The 19,487-nt window shown below is 37.2% G+C and overlaps 1 protein-coding gene and 1 long non-coding RNA gene across 4 annotated transcripts in view; one reads left to right on the top strand and one right to left on the bottom strand.

Annotated features, from left to right (window-relative positions):
* LOC144301718 (uncharacterized) overlaps positions 1 to 14,800 on the bottom strand; it is a 359,087-nt gene extending 344,287 nt beyond the window's left edge. Inside the window, exon 1 of the mRNA XM_077878759.1 lies at positions 14,616 to 14,800. The gene's annotated coding sequence lies outside the window, so the exon portion shown is untranslated. The remainder of the gene's footprint in view (positions 1 to 14,615) is intronic.
* Positions 1 to 19,487, top strand: part of LOC144301719 (uncharacterized) — a 232,326-nt gene that overhangs the window by 55,263 nt on the left and 157,576 nt on the right. The window lies entirely within an intron of this gene.

The raw sequence follows: 19,487 nt of genomic DNA, 5'->3' as shown, positions 1-19,487 counted from the left end.
GTTACAGATACAGATAATGCAGATAGCTGTATGAATAGAGATTACAGATAGTTTAAGCTACCTAAGTATCTGTAATACTGTGATAGTGTAATCACAGTAATTACATATAACAAACACTTTCAAAAGTTTAGTGGCTTCTTACAATAAATGTCTGTTTTTCTCACTCAGAGATATATGTGCCGGTGGGATTTGGCTGATTTTAGCTGGGCTTAACTGGACCTTAGCCATCCTGGCTCTGGGCTACAGCCCAAGTTCAAGTATGCTTCTTAGAAGTATTTTATATTATAGTCCAGGTTAAAGGGGCAGACATGGTTTATGCTTTTCTCATGATGATGTCAGAGCCCAGCAAGACAGCCCAAATATGTACACACATTTGAAGCCTTCACTTCTATTGAGTCCTCTAACATCTAGTTGACAAAAATTAAATCATGTAGCTAAGGCCAAAGAATGGGCAGGGATATCATTCTGTCTACCAGGTAGGAATAGCAAGGGTGTGGAGTAAACATGTGGAACTAGCATTCAATCTATCACATCTGCCACCTAGTCAAATAATATATAAGGCTCTGTTTGTAGATTTAAGCCAATTAATTCACTTTTTTTTCTTAATATTGCATTCCTGTATATAATTACTTACATAGCTGTATTAATATATATTATATATATATATATAAAATCACACTAAATCGAGAGCTTTTTGGTGCCTAGCTCCATGCTAGGCACATAAATGTATAAAGATGGGGCACCTAGGTGGCTCAGTGGGTGAAGTGTCCAACTCTTGGTTTCAGCTCAAGTTATGATCTCAGGTTCTTGAGATCAAGCCTGTGTCAGGCTCTGCACTCAGCACAGAGTCTGTTTATCCTTCTCCCTCTGCTCCTTCCCCTACTCACTCTCATTCACTCTCTCTCCCTCTCAAATAAATAAATAAATAAATAAATAAATAAATAAATAAAATCTAAAAAAAAGAATAAATATATGAGGAAGATAATCATCACCTTATTTGAAAAGTTAGATTTTTAAATTGTAAATAAGATATTTTAATACATTGAATAAATAGCATTGCGCATATAACATTAAATGCCATTATATTAAAAATGTTCAGTATTTATTAATAACAAAAAATATCGGGCAGCCTGGGAATCAAGTTGCACATGAAATGTAATAATACATATTACTAATTGGCATGATATTGATTCTAATAATGACCTTGCGGGGATACTTGCTTTAATCATTTTCACTTAACCGTAGTAACTTAAACCTTCTTTAATAGATATCATTAAATAAATAGAGAAGTAGATAATCTTTATAATTTCTCTGCAAGTATTTTTGACTTATTGAAGGACTTATTATTGCCTACAAAATCTAGCTTCTCTGTTCATTTTATACCTCCATTATCTCTTTTTTCAATAATTCTGTAAATGCACAAATGTGTGGAAATGAAAAGCAAGTGTTGGAATGACACCACAGCGTGCTTTTATATAATGAGTAAAGATAGTATTCAATTACAATGTCATTTCCCTTTAAATAGAGAATATGAATTTGAAAGAGTATCTAACGAACTTAAGTATCAAGACTTCTTACTCTATTTTACTTCATTAGATAAATCAAAAAGGTAACCAACAAGTCTAAGCATAAGTCAGTAGAATTTGTAACTGAAACTTAACTGAGGTAGGTATTTGATCATTTGTTCTTTCTCTGGGGTTATGTTCAATGATACATTTGGTTCACAAACTTAAATATACTGGGTACTTCATGTTTTGCTATATAAATAAGTTTATAGCCAGTTCCCAGCAATAAAAATAATACTATATATTAAAGACTATGTTTTAAAATTTTTAAATACTATTTAGAAGAGATTCACATTCCTTCTGAAAAAAATAAAAGATCAATTTATTTTAGTAGACTCGAGAAAAATGCCACAAAAATATGAATATAAATATATAGTTTTAGTTGTATAGGTGTATGACAGACAGAAAAACAAAGACAAAGAGGCAGAGAGATAGAGATGTCTGTTAGGCTGCATCTATTCATCACAAAGACCACAGCTTTTTAAAATCCATGTGAGGGATCCCTGGGTGGCGCAGCGGTTTGGCGCCTGCCTTTGGCCCAGGGCGCGATCCTGGAGACCCGGGATCGAATCCCACATCGGGCTCCCGGTGCATGGAGCCTGCTTCTCCCTCTGCCTGTGTCTCTGCCTCTCTCTCTCACTGTGTGCCTATCATAAATAAATTAAAAAAAAAAATTAAAATCCATGTGAGTGATGAGCAAAAAGAAACAACTGCAGTGTATTCAATTCTTATTATGTACCAATCATATTGTTCTTCTAATACCTATAATCCTCACAATAACTCTTTGAGGTAAGTTTTATAATGACTGGTTTATGTGTTTAGTTTTATATAAGATATGGGACACAAAAAAGTAAAATACCTTATTTTCCAAGTCATTAAAAAGTAGTTCAAAGTTTGGTGTCTGGGGATGCCTAGGTGACTCAGCGGTTGAGCGCCTGCCTTTGGCCCAGGGCATGATCCTGGAGTCCCGGGATCAAGGCCTGCAATGGGCTCCTTGCATTGAGCCTGCTTCTCTTCCTATGTCTCTGCCTCTCTTTCTCTCTGTATCTCATGAATTAATCAATCAGTCGATCTTAAAAAACAAAAAAATTTGGTGTCCAGGTTAGTCTCCAAAGCAAATAATTATTTTTCCTATATCATGTTTCCTTTCCCTACACTGAGTCGTTTTCTACTTGGAATTGTTTTATATCCAGCAATCTCTTGTCTGCACTTTCCTTAGAAGAGCAAGTCTCATTTACAATTCCATATGCTATATTGCCTGCCATTGATCTAATTATTTGACTTGAACCCTGAAAAATATTGAATCTGTGTTATTACCAGGTCCCAAGTCAAATCCAAACAGATACATATCCCTCATAGGTTCAGCCATCTTTTCTATGAACTGTGGTAGGAAAAACTTTTAACTAAAAAGCATTCTTTTTTTTTTTTTTTTTTTACTTTATGATAGGCACACAGTGAGAAAGAAAGAGAGAGAGAGAGAGGCAGAGACACAGACAGAGGGAGAAGCAGGCTCCATGCAGGGAGCCTGACGTGGGACTCCATCCCGGGTCTCCAGGATCGCGCCCTGGGCCAAAGGCAGGCACTAAACCGCTGCGCCACCCAGGGATCCCCTAAAAAGCATTCTTAATTTAAAACACCTCATCATTGTCTGGAAGGCCTCCATTAAGGAATGTACCATAGAACCATTATACTGAAATATATATATATATATATATATATATATATATATATATATATGATATATATATCAATAAATATAGGTTCAATAAAGGGTGTTGTACACATACATACATATAAAACTTCTAAGTTGGATGTAACTGGTTATTATAAATAGAAAATATTTTTCTTATTGTCACAAGTTTATTATGTTAATTAAGGTTACCCATCTTTCCTGATCTACTACTCAAACACATACTCAAATGCTTAGGAATCCTTCCACTCTCATGGTTCTATCAACCTATGGCTTTTCTCAGACTGTGATAATTAGTAGTCAAGCAACTTCTTGCACACATAATCAATAATTTTTCAAAACTCCTCTGTATATGGCTTAAACGGTAGTGTATCTTTAAAAAAATTTAAAATTAGGGATCCCTGGGTGGCGCAGCGGTTTGGCGCCTGCCTTTGGCCCAGGGCGCGATCCTGGAGACCCGGGATCGAATCCCACATCGGGCTCTGGGTGCATGGAGCCTGCTTCTCCCTCTGCCTGTGTCTCTGCCTCTCTCTCTCTCGCTCTGTGACTATCATAAATAAATAAAAATTTAAAAAAAATTTTTAAATTAGGTCAAATTTCTATACTAGCTTCACTTACTAATATCAGAAATAACTTCCCCATGGAGAAATAAAAACAAACTATTGGGACTGCATCAAAATAAAAAGCTTCTGCATAGGCAAGGAAACAGTCAACAAAACTAAAACACAACCTACAGAACGGGAGAAGATATTTGCCAATGACATGTCCAGTAATCCAGAATATATGACTTACACAACTCAACACTTGAAAAGCAACTAATCCAATTTAAAATGGGCAGAAGACAGGGGATCCCTGGGTGGCTCAGCAGTTTGGTGCCTGCCTTTGGCCCAGGGCGCGATCCTGGAGTCCTGGGATCGAGCATGAAGCCTGCCTCATCTCCTCCTGTGTCTCTGCCTCTCTCTCTCTCTCTCTCTCTCTCTCTCTCTCTATGTCTATCATAAATAAATAAATCTTTAAAAAAATAAAATAAAATGGGCAGAAGACATAAAAACACATTTCTCTAAAGAAGACATCCAGATAGACAACAGATATATGAAAAGATGTTCAACATCACTTATTATCAAGGAATTGCAAATCAAAACTACAAGATATCACCTCATTCCTGTCAGAATGTCTTAAATCAAAAACACAAGAAACAATAAGTGTTAGCAAGGATATGGAGAAAAGGAACCCTTATTGCACTATTGGTGAGAATGCAGATTGGTACAGCCACTGTGGAAAACAAGAATGGAGGTTCTTCAATAAGTTAAAAAGAGAACTACCCTACAACCCAATTGAACAACTGGATATTAACCCCCCAAATAGAAAAACACTAATTCAAAGGGATATATGTACCTTGATGTTTATAGCAGCGTTATTTAGAATAGCCAAATTATGGAAGCAGCTCAAGTAATCATGAACTGAGGAATGGATAAAGAATGTGTGTGTGTGTATATATATTCTGTATGCATATAATATATGCAATATATAATATATATAATGGAATATTATACAGCCATAAAAAGAATGAAATCTTGCCATTTTCAATGACATGAATGGAGCTAGAGGATATTATGCTAAGCAAAATAGAGAAAGACAGATACCATCTGATTTCACTCATGTGGAATTTAAGAAACAAATGAGCAAAGGAAATATAAAAGAGGTAGAGAGGGATCCCTGGGTGGTGCAGCGGTTTGGCGCCTGCCTTTGGCCCAGGGCGCGATCCTGGAGACCCGGGATCGAATCCCACATCGGGCTCCCGGTGCATGGAGCCTGCTTCTCCTCTGCCTGTGTCTCTGCCTCTCTCTCTCTCTCTCTCTCTCTCTCTCTCTGTGTGACTATCATGAATAAATAAATTTTAAAAAAATCTTTAAAAAAAAAAGAGGTAGAGAGACAAATCGAGAAATAGACTTTTAACTATAGAGAACAAATTAATGATTACCAGAGAAGAGGTGGAGGGATGGGTGAAATAGGTGATGGGGATTAAGAAGTGCACTTGTGATGAGCACTAGGTGATGTATGGAATTGTTCAAACACTGTATGGTACTTTTGATACTAATATAACACTGTACATTAACTATCGTGGAATTAAAACAAAAACAATAAATTAAAAAAAATCTGTGTGGATACATCATAGGGAATATGTCTAGGATCCAGACAAGGATGATGTAATCATATTTTTCCACATAGAAATAAATCCTCCTTTTTAAGAGGATTCCATTAGTAGGTTATGAGTTGGGGATTAATTTTCCAGGTCTTTCCTCTCCATCCAGTTCTAAGGAAATCCTTTGTTTCAATAGCCTGGAACACCATGTAAAGTACCCAAGAGTCACTGTCTACATGAGAGGCATCAGCCCCAAATGGCAGTTATATTCATGAACTCTTAGCCTACAGACTTCCCTGATCTTATCCTACAGAATTATATATTCAAAAACCTCTTTCAAGAATGATGGCAACACATAAATCTATTCAAAATAAGTAAAAGAGTTTATCACCAACTAAAATTCACTAAAGGAATGCCTAACTTACATACTCCAATAAGAATTAAAAATAACCCCAAGAGAGAAAGTGTGAAAAAGTAGTCATTAAGAATAACAAGGGGGATCTCTGTGTGGCTGAGGGATCCCTGGGTGGCTCAGCGGTTTAGCGCCACCTTTGGCCCAGGGTGTGATCCTGGAGTCCTGGGATCGAGTACCACATCGGGCTCCCAGCATGGAGCCTGCTTCTCCCTCTCTCTCTCTCTCTCTCTCTTTCTCTATGTCTCCCATGAATAAATAAATAAAATCTTAAAAAAAAAAAAGGGAATAACAAATAGAGGCACCTGGGTGGCTCAATCAGTTAAGTGTCTATATCTGACTCAGATCATGATCTCAGGGTCCTCGGGTCAAGCCCCACATGAGGCTTCCTCCTCAGTGAGGAGTCTGCCTCTCCCTCTCCCTATGCCCCTCTCCCCACTTATTCTCTCTCTCAAATAAAATCTTAAAAGAAAAAGAAGGGGATCCCTGGGTGGCTTAGGGGTTTAGTGCCTGCCTTCGGCCCAGGGTGTGATCCTGGAGTCACTGGATCGAGTCCCACATCGGGCTTCCTACAGGGAGCCTGCTTCTCCCTCTGCCTGTGTCTCTGCTTCTCTCCCTCTCTCTGTGTCTCTCATCAATAAATAATAAAATCTTAAAAAAAAATAACAAATACATAAATAAGAAAATTTGTCAATGAAAATTAATAATAATTGGAATAAAAAAGGAATGCAACTGAAAAATAGCATATAATTCAGGAGATTTATGAATTTTTATGAAATAAAAATTAAGCAACCTAAGTTTTCTGAATTACTAATGTAATTCTGTATGGTAAAATCTCAAATGTAACTAATTTATAAAGGAAATGAAGCAAGCAGGATTTAGAGTAGTAGTATATTATTTCCAAACCAAAAGTTAGATAACGGATAAACAAAAACTTAAAACCAAAATTTATTCAGAATAAAAAGCAAGCAAAAGACCGAGAATAGCCAATACAATATTGAAAAAGAACAAAGTTGGAGGACTGATACAACCAATTTCAAGACTTTTTACAACCTAAGGTAGCCAAAACAATGGTATCAGTCAAGGAATAGACAAATCAATGAAACAGAGAGCCTAGAAATAGACTCACATAAATATAATCCACTGATCTTTGATAAAGGAGCAAAGGCAGTACAACAGAAAAAAAATTATCTTTTCAAAAAATGGTGCTTTAACAATTGAAAATTAACATTGAAAAAAATGATTCTAAACAGAAACCTTATACTCTTCACAAAAATTAACTTAAAAATGCATCTTACATGTAAATTTAAAATATAAAACTGTAAAACTCTTCAAATAACATAAAATCTATTTGATCTTGGGGATGGTGAGGACTTTTTAGATACAACACCAAAGACTAGATCCGTGAAATAAATAGTTGATAAAAGGAAGTTTATTAAAATTAAAAACTTTTGCTCTATAAAAGACACTGAGCGGGAATGAGAATAAGACAGCCACATACTAAGAGAAAATATTTGCAAAAATACATATGTGATTAAAGAGTTATCAAAAATATACAAAGAACTCTTGGGGTGCCTGCGTGTCTCGGTTGAGCATCAGACTCTTGGTTTTGGCTCAGGTTGTGAACTTGGGTTCCTGTATTGAGCCCTGTGTCAGGCTCCACATTCAATGCAAAGTTTTCTTGTCCTTCTCATTCCCCCTTTGCTACTCCCCCTATTCTTTCTCCCTCAAATAAAATCTTAAAATATACATATATATATATATATATATATATATATATGTTTGTGTGTGTGCTTGTGTATGTGTATACACACACACACACACACACACAAAAAAAAGAAACTCTTACAACTCAACAGTAGGAAAATGAACATGATTAAGAAATGGGCAAAATACCTGAATAGACACCTCATCAAGAAGTTATAGAGTTGGAAATTAAGCATATGAAAAGAAGTTCCATTGCATGGTATTATGGAAACACAAATTTAAAACACCACTACACACTTATTAGAAAGGCCAGAATCTTGAATAATGACAATACCAAATGCTAACAAACATATAGAGCAACAGGAACTCCTCATTCATCATCAGTGGGAATGCAAAATGGTATAGCCATTTGGAAGAAGTTTAGTAATTTCCTACAAAACGAACATAATTTTACCATACAACGCAGCAATTATATTCCTTGGCATTTACCCAAAGGAGTTGAAAACATGCCTCCCACCCCCACAAAAAAAAAAAAAATCCTGCAAACAGATGTTCATAGCAGCTTAATTCGGAATTGCTAAAACTTGGAAGTAATGCAGATGTGCTTTAGTACATGAACAGATAAATTTGTGGTACATCCAGTCAACAGATTATTATTCAGTGCTAAAAAGAAAGGAACTATTAAACTCTGTTCACCACAAGTGTAGCTGCAGTTTGCCATTTGTACACTATTGAACAACACTGCTACATTATCATTGACTATATTCCCTATGCTATTTATTCCCATGATTTACTCACTCCATAATTGAAACCCTGTATCATTCCCTTTCACCCATTTTGCCTATCCTCCTATCCCCCTCCTCTCTAGCAAGAAATAACAAGTGTTGACAAGGATGCAGAGAAAAGGAAATCTTTGAGTGTTGTTGGAGGGAATGTAAACTGGTATAGCTACTGTGGAAAACAGTATGAAGTTTCCTCAAAAAATTAAAAGTAGAAATATAATATTCTGCAATAATTCTACTCTGGGTATTTACCTAAAGAAAATGAAAACACTAATTTTAAAAATATAAATGCACCCTTATGTTTATTTAAGCATTATTTACTATAGCCAATAGTAGGAGGCAACTTAAGTGCTCATTGATAGATGAATAAGGAGTATGTGGTACACACACACACACACACACACACACACATGCACACATGTGAATATTGCACAGCTGTAGAAAAGGATAAGACTGTGCCATTTGTGACAATTGGGATGGACCTAGAGGCTCTTATGCTAAGGGAAATAAGTCAAACTAAGAAAGACAAATAGCATATTATTTCACTTACATGTAGAATCTAAAAAAAAAATAAATAAATAAAATGTAGGATCATACTAACAAATACAGAGAACAAACTGATGGTAGACCTCTTTCTTTTTTTTAAGATTTTATTATTTATTTATTTGAGAGAGAGTAATAAAAAGAGCATAAGTGGGGAGAGGAACAGAGGCCGAGGGAGAAGCAGGATCCCCACTGAGCAGGGAGCCCAATGCAGGGCTCGATCCCAAGACTTTAGAAACATGAACTGAGCTGAAGGAAGATGTTTAATGCAGGGGGCCACCTAGGTGCCCTGGTAGACTCTCTTTTAAAAGGCTTTTTCACGTTTAATGCAATCCCTATAAAAATACCATGGACTTTCTTCAGAGAGTTAGAACAAATTATTTTAAGATTTGTGTGGAGTCAGAAAAGACCCCGAATAGCCAGGGGAATTTTAAAAAAGAAAACCATACCTGGGGTCATCACAATGCCAGATTTCAGGTTGTATTACAAAGCTGTGGTCATCAAGACAGTGTGGTACTGGCACAAAAACAGACACATAGATCAATGGAACAGAATAGAGAACCCAGAAGTGGACCCTGAACTTTATGGTCAACTAATATTCGATAAAGGAGGAAAGACTATCCATTGGAAGAAAGACAGTCTCTTCAATAAATGGTGCTGGGAAAATTGGACATCCACATGCAGAAGAATGAAACTAGACCACTCTCTTTCACCATACACAAAGATAAACTCAAAATGAATGAAAGATCTAAATGTGAGACAAGATTCCATCAAAATCCTAGAGAAGAACACAGGCAACACCCTTTTTGAACTCGGCCATAGTAACTTCTTGCAAGATACATCCACGAAGGCATAAGAAACAAAGCAAAAATGAACTATTGGGACTTCATCAAGATAAGAAGCATTTGCACAGCAAAGGATACAGTCAACAAAACTCAAAGACAACCTATAGAATGGGAGAAGATATTTGCAAATGACATATCAGATAAAGGGCTAGTTTCCAAGATCTATAAAGAACTTATTAAACTCAACACCAAAGAAACAAACAATCCAATCATGAAATGGGCAGAAGACATGAACAGAAATCTCACAGAGGAAGACATAGACATGGCCAACATGCATATGAGAAAATGCTCTGCATCACTTGCCATCAGGGAAATACAAATCAAACCCACAATGAGATACCACCTCACACCAGTGAGAATGGGGCAAATTAACAAGGAAGGAAACCACAAATGTTGGAGAGGATGCGGAGAAAAGGGAACCCTCTTACACTGTTGGTGGGAATGTGAACTGGTGCAGCCACTCTGGAAAACTGTGTGGAAGTTCCTCAAAGAGTTAAAAATAGACCTGCCCTACGACCCAGCAATTGCACTGCTGGGGATTTACCCCAAAGATACAGATGCAATGAAACGCCAGGATACCTGCACCCCGATGTTTATAGCAGCAATGGCCACGATAGCCAAACTGTGGAAGGAGCCTCAGTATCCATCGAAAGATGAGTGGATAAAGAAGATGTGGTTTATGTATACAATGGAATATTACTCAGCTATTAGGAATGACAAATACCCACCATTTGCTTCGACGTGGATGGAACTGGAGGGTATTATGCTGAGTGAAGTAAGTCAATCAGAGAAGGACAAACATTATATGTTCTCATTCATGTGGGGAATATAAATAATAGTGAAAGGAAATATAAGGGAAGGGAGAAGAAATGTGTGGGAAATATCAGAAAGGGAGACAGAACGTAAAGACTCCTAACTGGGAAACAAACTAGGTGTGGTAGAAGGGGAGGAGGGCGGGGGGTGGGAGTGATTGGGTGACGGGCACTGGGGGTTATTCTGTATGTTGGTAAATTGAACACCAATAAAAAATAAATTAAAAAAAATAAAAGTAACAGTAAAAAAAAAAAAAAAAAAAAAGGCTTTTTCTGATTAGATCAAACCCACAGGGAACTCTTCCTTTGGTAACTCAAAATTAACTGATCCAGTCCCTTAGTCACATCTTCAAAATAATTTCACTTTTGCTTTATAGTACAATTGGCCCTTGAACAACATGGACTTAAACTTCAGGGTGTACCTATATGCAGATTGTTTCAATAAATATAGTACACTACTATAAATGTATTTTATCTTCCTTATGATTTTCTGAATAACAGTTTCCTTTAGCTTACTTTACTGTAAGAATATAGTATGTAATACAAAGTATCTGTTAATCAACAGTTTATGTTATCTGAAAAGCATGCAGTCGATGGTAGACTACTAGTAATTAAGTGTTAGGGGGAGTCAAAAGTTACATGCAGATTTTCAATTGCATGGAGGGTGAGCACCTCTAACTCCTGCATTGTTCAAGGGTCAACTGCGTAACATGTTTTATAGGAGAATCTTAGACAAATTTCAAGGAGCAAATCATTTTGATCTTTTTTTTTACGATTTTATTTATTTATTCATGAGAAACAGAGAGAGACAGAGACACAGGCAGAGGGAGTAGCAGGCTCCATGCAGGGAGCCCGATGCGGGACTCAATCCCAGTCTCCAGGATCAGGCCCTGGGTTGAAGGCGGCGCTAAACTGCTGAGCTACTAGGGCTACCCAAATCATTTCAATCTTAAAAAAGATTTCTAGGGGATCCCTGGGTGGCTCAGCAGTTTAGCGCCTGCCTTTGGCTCAGGAAGTGATCCCAGGGTCTTGGGATCGAGTTCCGCGTCTGGCTCCCTGCAGAGAGCCTGCTTCTCCCTCTGCCTGTGTCTCTGCCTCCCTCTGTGTCTCTCATGAATAAATAAATAAAATCTTTTAAAAAGATTTGTATGAATATAACAGTAGTGTATTTTAGAAAATCTATTGATGTGCATCATCATATTAATCAATTAAAGGAGAAAACCCCTATGATCATTTCAAAAGATATGATAAAGGTACCTGATATTAGATAATACCTGTTCAATTCAATGTGAGTCCAGTTTTTTTAAGACCTTGCAAAGTTGATTCTACATTTTATATATAAGTACAAGGCTCAAGAATAGTTAAGTCACTCCTGAAGAAGAATAAGTATATGTGTTGGGATAAAAGAGATGTTTGTTCTACCTGATATCAAGACTATATTACAGAGTTTTAGTGATTAAAACACTGTGGTTTTGGGCACCTGGGTGGCTTAGTCAGTTAAGCATCTGCCTTTGTCTCAGGTCGTGATCCCAGGGCCCTGGTGTGGAGCCCCATGTCAGGCTTCCTACTCAGTGGGGAGCCTGCTTTTCCCTGTGTCTCTCTCTTCCTCCCCCATCTCCTGCTATCTCATGATAAATAATTATCTCAAATAAATAAAATTTTAAAAATAAACATTGTGGTTCGATGCAAGGATAAATTTATTTGTGAAATGAATAGGGTCCAGATAGCTATGAATATATGAAATTTGAAGTATAACTCAAATAACATTATAATTTACTAAGGAACAAATGTACAGTTCAATAAGTGGAATTGAGACATTTTATTATTGGTGTGAATATAGTAGATTGACTATCAAGAGCCATTCTTACTGCCTCCTAGTGTATCTTTCTGTACCATAACACCTAGGAAGTTAAATACCAAACTTCATTAAACTCTCTTGCAGCTACGGTCCTGATATAGTTCATTTTTTACCAATTAGTTGATTGACATGAAATTTAAATTCAGAACCAAATGAAGGACAGAGAAAATACTTGTGTTCAAGGCATCCAGTATGATTTCCATATCATCATACTGGATGCCTTGAACCAAATAGTTCATGAAGCAGCCAATTTATTCCCAGAATGCAGCTCTATCCTGGAGACAACAGTGTCACAAAAGCTTCTTATTCTATTTCTTTCTGATTGTAGCAGAGGTTGCTATTTTCTTAGCTATGTATACATTGGTTTGTTGATAATTCCTGGATTCCAAGCTAGAACCCTTTACTCCAACGCTTCCATGATTGGTAAATACACATAATTCACTGTATTACATATCTTTTTTTTTTTTTTTTTTTTAGTAGACTGCATGCTGGGCATAGAGTTCAATGCAGGCCTTGAACTCATGACCTTGAGTTCAATACCTGAGCTGAGATCAGTAGTCAGATGCTTAACCAACTGAACCACCTGGGAACCCCTTTTCTTATTAATATAATATGTTGAAAAAGAAATTCTGATTTACATAATTTCATAAATGTGGCAGTATGCATTTGGATCCCTACTTCATGATATACTAAGTATACTCCAGAGGGAAAGAGAACTTAATTGTGAAAGGCAAAATTATATAAGTATTAGAAAAACATATAGGATACAACATTTATGTTCACAGGATGGAGGATTTTCTTTAAAAGGAAGCAAAAGTATTAGCCAAAAGGAAAAGTTTAATAAATTTGACTATTAAAATTAAGAACTTCAGTCCATTAAAAAAAGAGTAAGAAATAAGACAAAAACTAGGAGAAAATGTCAAAGACATGTAAATACAAAGGAAAAAATATCTAGGTTACATAGGGAAAAAAGCTTGTTTGAAATGTGAGTAAAAAGAATTTCACAGAAGAGAAAACACTAATGGCCAATATACACATGAAAAGATGCCTGACTCATTTAGCAATTAATGAAATGCTAATTAAAATCACAGTGAGATACCATTTTACACATAGTATATGATCCAAACTTACAAAATCTGGTAACATTGTTGGCAGAGAACAAAGCAAGGGAAACAATGAAATACTACTAGTTGCATAAAACATTTGTTGGAAGTAAAGGGGATGAGAGAAAGTGAAAGACAAAAATATATTAAGAATCACATTGTAAGAATAGAGTGTATATGCAGTGGGAATTCTGAAAATGGGTTGGTCAAAGCAGGCTTATAAATAAGGGAAAATTGCATTAATGGATAGCTTCCAAACTGTGGTAATTCAGCATGCCCTCAGGTACTGGATAATAAAACGGAACCAGTTGATATATTTTATAAGGGTAATTAGAATTCAGGAACTTGGGATGAAGAAAAGAAGAAGGAAAGTGAAACTAAGCACAGATGTTTTTATAATAAAGCATTCACAAAATGAAGGAAGTTGAAGCAAAAGAGATGGTCATGCCTCGCAATCACAAACCTTAAAGGTTTGGAGAGAAATAACTATTGAGCAGAAGGAATTGGAAGCATTAGCATTCTGAAGTGTTCTGATAAGAGGTCATATTAGGTGGAGGAGCTAGAATCAGAATATAAGGGCTTTGAACCATTTGCACAAGACTTGGGGAGAGGGATCAAACAGAACAATAGAGTTGACTAATAGGGCATCTTCTATGCCCTATTCTACATCTATAAAGCCATGGTAATGAATTAGAAAAGCAACTGCTAGAGGACATTATAACTTTAATACTGAAATTAATAATAGTTCAGATTTATAATTACACATTAAATAAATTACACAAAAGTTTCAATTCCTTCATATGATTGAAGGTGAAATAGTATTTTAGACAGAATTAAAAGCCAGAATTTTATTTCTCTAGAATACAGATACAAAATATAAGAAATCCTCTTTCAAACATCGCATGTAGTCAATTGAAAACAAAATTATTCTAACTTAGATATTTTCATTTTATTTTAATTTCAACTTTGTATTTAAATTCTAGTTTGTTAACATATATGACAAAATCAGTTTCAAGTGTAAAATTTAGTGATTCACCACTTATATACAACACTCAATGTTCATCACAAGTGCCCTCTTCAATAACCATCATCTGGGATTCTTGGGAAGACGACAGAAGAGTAGGGTCCTCAACTTACCTGGCCCCACAACCTTACCTAGATAATACTCAAAACATCCAGGGATCCCTGGGTGGCGCCGCGGTTTGGTGCCTGCCTTTGGCCCAGGGCGCGATCCTGGAGACCCGGGATCGAATCCCACGTCGGGCTCCCGGTGCATGGAGCCTGCTTCTCCATCTGCCTGTGTCTCCGCCTCTCTCTCTCTCTCTCTCTCTCTCTCTCTCTCTCTCTCTGTGTGTGACTATCGTAAATAAATAAATAAATAAATAAATAAATAAATAAATAAATATTAAAAAAAAAAAATCCAGAACACCTATGAATTTGACCTGTGATTTAAAGAGAGAACACTGTAATGCTACAGAGAGAAAAGTTTTCACTTCTAACAAGGTAGGAAAGAAGAAAAAATTAAAAATAATAAAGTGGGGAAGGGGGCGCACGAGGAGCTGGGCTAAGGCAAATTGGTAAGAGCTGCCGACAGGAAAACCCAGCCCTAGAGAAGCAGGAACTTTAAAAATCCACACCGAAGTTTTCCCAGACAGAAAAGTGCTCTGCAGGGAAATCGGGCAGAATCATAGGAAGGGCAGGGACGCCTCCAGGTTTCCGGAGACACTATACGACGAAGGGCGGGCAGACGGGGCGGGGAGGGGGGGAGGTGTGGAGTGCACTGTGAACCACCCTCCCATATCGTTCAAGGGCTTGAGCGCACAGCCCTTGAGGCATTTGGAAAAAGCCAGTGGGTTACGTGGGCCGGCACTGGGAGGAGGTGGCTGAGCCCCATTGCTTTTGGGAGAGGCAGCTGGGAGTGCAGTTCAGCCCACTGGGCTCCAGATCCCAGGGTGTCTGAGTGGACAAAGCTGGTGATCCTGCTGTCCCCCTGGGACAGGCTGAAGTGAGGAGAGCACAGGACAGTGAGAACTCTCCTGCCGCTGGGTGTCCCCAAGCTGTGCAGGTCACCGCACCGGTGCTGGCCCCAGAAGCACCTAGGCCAGTGAGGACTGGGAGACTGTGGTTAGTTACTCACAGTGAGCTGACTCCAGAGCTGGAGGTCTGGCAGCCACATTGGTGCTGTTCCTCCTGTGTTGCTGTGTGCCTGGGAGGAGCGGGGCGCCAGGGGACAGAGGCCTCAAGAGATAAACACTCATACTAAGCCCAGCACCCAGCTGGGGGCCAAGCATCTCCCCCAGATACACACACTTGAGAATCAGCACGTCAGACCCATCCCCAGAAGCCCAGCTTGAAAGACAGGGGAAGAGCAAGTTCTTGACCCAGCAGCGCTGGAAAGCTCCAGGGCAGAGGGAAAACAGTATGTAGAACTAGAGGGTCCCACTTTTTTTTTTTTTCCTTTATGACTCGTTTTTATATCAGACTAAAAATCTCCAATATGCTTTCTCTTTTCCCGCCTTAACTACAATATTTTACCAATTCTTCATTTTTAAGTTTTTTTACTTTTTGACTTTCATATTTCTACAATTACATGTCTTGGATATATTTTTCACTTCTGGATTCCCTTCAACTTGTTCATTTAATTTTGATAGATACACAAAATATGGGTATTTGTTCTTTGTTTTTTTGCCTATTTATTTATTTATTTATTTATTTATTTATTTATTTCAACGGTGGAAGTTAGTACCTTCTAACACATGACCAACATACACCCAGAACCAGATGGAATACCTTTTTGGTTCATTCTGTGGCATTATATTCTCTCTTCCTTCCCATTCTGCACCCCCACTCTTTTATCTTGTTTATGTTTTTGTGATCAGTGATCGGGCTTTATGTAAGTATTGCTGCTTTATATGAATTCGGGATTGAGCATCTTCTAACATACAGAACAAAATACATTCAGAACCAAGATGATCACCCTCTAGGTCCCCTCAGGTAGACTACATTCTCTCTCCACTACTACTTCCTCATCATCACCATTCCCTCCCCCTTTTTGTCTGTTTACTTTTTTCTTTTCCTTTGTTTTTGGTTTTTGACTATTTTTACTATTTGTTTTAAAATTTCTTTTCACATTAGTGGTCCTTTTTAAAAAATTTTGTTCTGTTCTTTTTATTTTATTTTCTTGTCTCTGACCTCTTTGGAATCAATAAGGTATATTCGACTTAGGTCATGGTTGAAATTATTGACTCAGACAACTCATACAGCCACTCTGCACTGGACAAAGTGACTAGAAGGAAGAATTCACCAAAAACAAAAGAAACAAAACAAAACAAAAAACCAAAAACAGTACTCTCTGCCACAGACTTACAGAATTTGAATTTAAATACGATGTCATAAATTCAATTCACAAGCACAATGATAAAGCTATGGGTGGCTCTGGAAAAAAAGCATAAAGGAATCTAGAGACTTTGTTGCTGCAGAATTGAGATCTAATCAGTCTGAAATTAAAAATAGATTAAATGATATGCAATCCAAACTGGTTGTCCTAACTACTAGGGTTAATGAGGTGGAAGAGAGAGTGGGTGACAGAAGACAAGTTGATAGGAAGGAAGGAAGCTGAAGAAAAAAGAGAAAAACAATCAAGAGCCCATGAGGAAAGGCTTAGAGAAATAAATGATAGCTTGAGAAGGAAGAATATACGTCTAACTTGGATTCCAGAAAAGGCGGAGAGGGAGAGAAGACCACAAAGTATATTTGAACAAAAAATAGCTGAGAACTTCCCAAATCAGAGGAAGAAAACAGGCATTCAGATCCAAGAGTTAGAGAGGACCCCACAAAAAAAAATCAATAAAAGATGTTTAACATTTTTAGTGAAATTTGCAAATTTCAAAGAATAAGAGAACATTCTTAAAGCAGTGACAGACAAGAGATTCTTAACTTATATGGGGAGAAATATCAGATTAACAGAAGACCTCTCCACAGAGAGCTAGCAGGCCAGAAAGGGCTGGCAGGATATATTCAGGGTCCTAAATGAGAAGAACATGCAGCCAATAATACTTTATCCAGCAAGGCTCTCATTCAGAATAGGAGAGATAAAGAGCTTCCAAGGTAGACAGAAACTGAAAGAATATGTGACCACCAAACCAGCTGTTTAAGGAATATTAAGGGGGACCCTATAAAAGAAAGAGGGAGCCCAAGGAAAGAATCCACAAAAACAGAGACTGAATAGGTATTACAATGACACTAAATTCATATCTTTCAACAGTTACTCTGAACGTGAATGGGCTAAATGATCTCGTCAAAAGACACAGGGTATCAGAATGCATAAAAAAGCAGGACCCATCTATTTGCTGTCTACAAGAGACTCATTTTACACCTAAGGACACCTCCAGCCTGAAAATGAAAGGTTGGAGAACCATCTACCATTCAAATGGTCCTCAAAAGAAAGCACGGGTAGCAATCCTCATATCAGATAAATTAGAATTTATCCCAAAGACTGTAGTAAGAGATGAAGAGGGACACTATATCATACTTAAAGGGTCCATCAATAAGAAGACCTACTAATCATGAATAGTTATGCCCCGAATGTGAGACTGCAAGTTATATCAATAACCAAAGTAAAGAGATACTTAGATAATAATACACTAATAGTAGGAGACTTCAACACGGCACTTTCAGCAAATGGCAGATCTTGTAAGCAGAACATCACCAAAGAAACAAGGGCCTTAAATAATACACTGGACCAGATGGATTTCACAAATATATGCAAAACTTTCCATCTCAGTGCAACTGAATACACATTTTTCTCAAGTGCACATGGAACTTTCTCCAGAATAGACACATACTGGGTCACACATGAGGTCTCAACCAATACCAAAAGATGGGATTGTTCCCAGCATATTTTCAGACCACAATGCTTTGAAACTAGTACTCAATCACAAGAAGAAATGTGGAAGAAACTTAAACACACAGAGGTTAAAGAGCAACCTACTAAAAGATGAATGGGTCAACCAGGAAATTTAAAAGAATTTTAAAAATTCATGGAAACTAGTGAAGAGAAGAATTTAAAAGATTCATGGAAACTAGTGAAAATGAACATAAAACCATTCAAAATCCTTGGGATACAGCACAAGCAGTCCTAAGAGGGAACTACATTGCAATACAAACTTCCCTCAAAAAATTGGAAATAACTCATGTACAGAAGCTAACCTCATACCTAAAGAATTGGAGAAAGAATGACAAGTAAATCCTACACCAAAAAGAAGAGAGCTAATAAATATTTGAACAGAATTCAATGAAATAGAGACCAGAAGAACTGTAGAACAGATCAACAAAACCAGGAAGTGGTTATTTGAAAAAATTAATAAGATAGACTTATTAAAAAGAAAAAAGACCCAAAGTAATGAAATCATGAATGAAAGAGGAGAGATCACAACCAATACCAAGGAAATACAAACGATTGAAAAAACGTATTTATGAGCAGCTACATGCCTACAAATTAAGCAATAGAGGAAATGGATGCATTTTGGAAAACCACAAATTCCAAAACTGGAGCACAAAGAGATAGAAAACTTGAACAGGTCAATAATCAGGGAAGAAATTGAAGCAGTCATCAAAAACCTCCCAAGACACAAAAGTCCAGGGCCAGATGGCTTCCCAGGGGAATTCTATCAAACGTTTAAAGAAGAAACCTTACCTATTTTACTAAAGCTGTCCGGGAAGATAGAAGGAGATGGAATACTTCCAAACTCGTTCTGTGAGGCCATCATCACCTTAGTTCCAAAACCAGACAAAGACTCCACCAAAAAGGAGAATTATAGACCAATATCCCTGATGAACATGGATGCAAAAATTCTCAACAGGATACTAGCCAATAGGATCCAATAACACATTAAGAAGATTATTCACCATGACCAAGTGGGATTTATCCTCGGGATGCAAGGCTGGTTCAACACTCGTAAAGCAATCAATGGGATTGATCATATCAGCGAGGGAAAAAACGAGAACAATATGACCCTCTCATTAGAT

The sequence above is a fragment of the Canis aureus genome, chromosome 30 (genome assembly GCF_053574225.1).
Source record: "Canis aureus isolate CA01 chromosome 30, VMU_Caureus_v.1.0, whole genome shotgun sequence".
Classification (NCBI taxonomy): domain Eukaryota; kingdom Metazoa; phylum Chordata; class Mammalia; order Carnivora; family Canidae; genus Canis; species Canis aureus.
The sequence above is the reverse complement of the archived record's forward strand: the minus strand, read 5'-3'. Positions and strand labels throughout refer to the sequence as shown.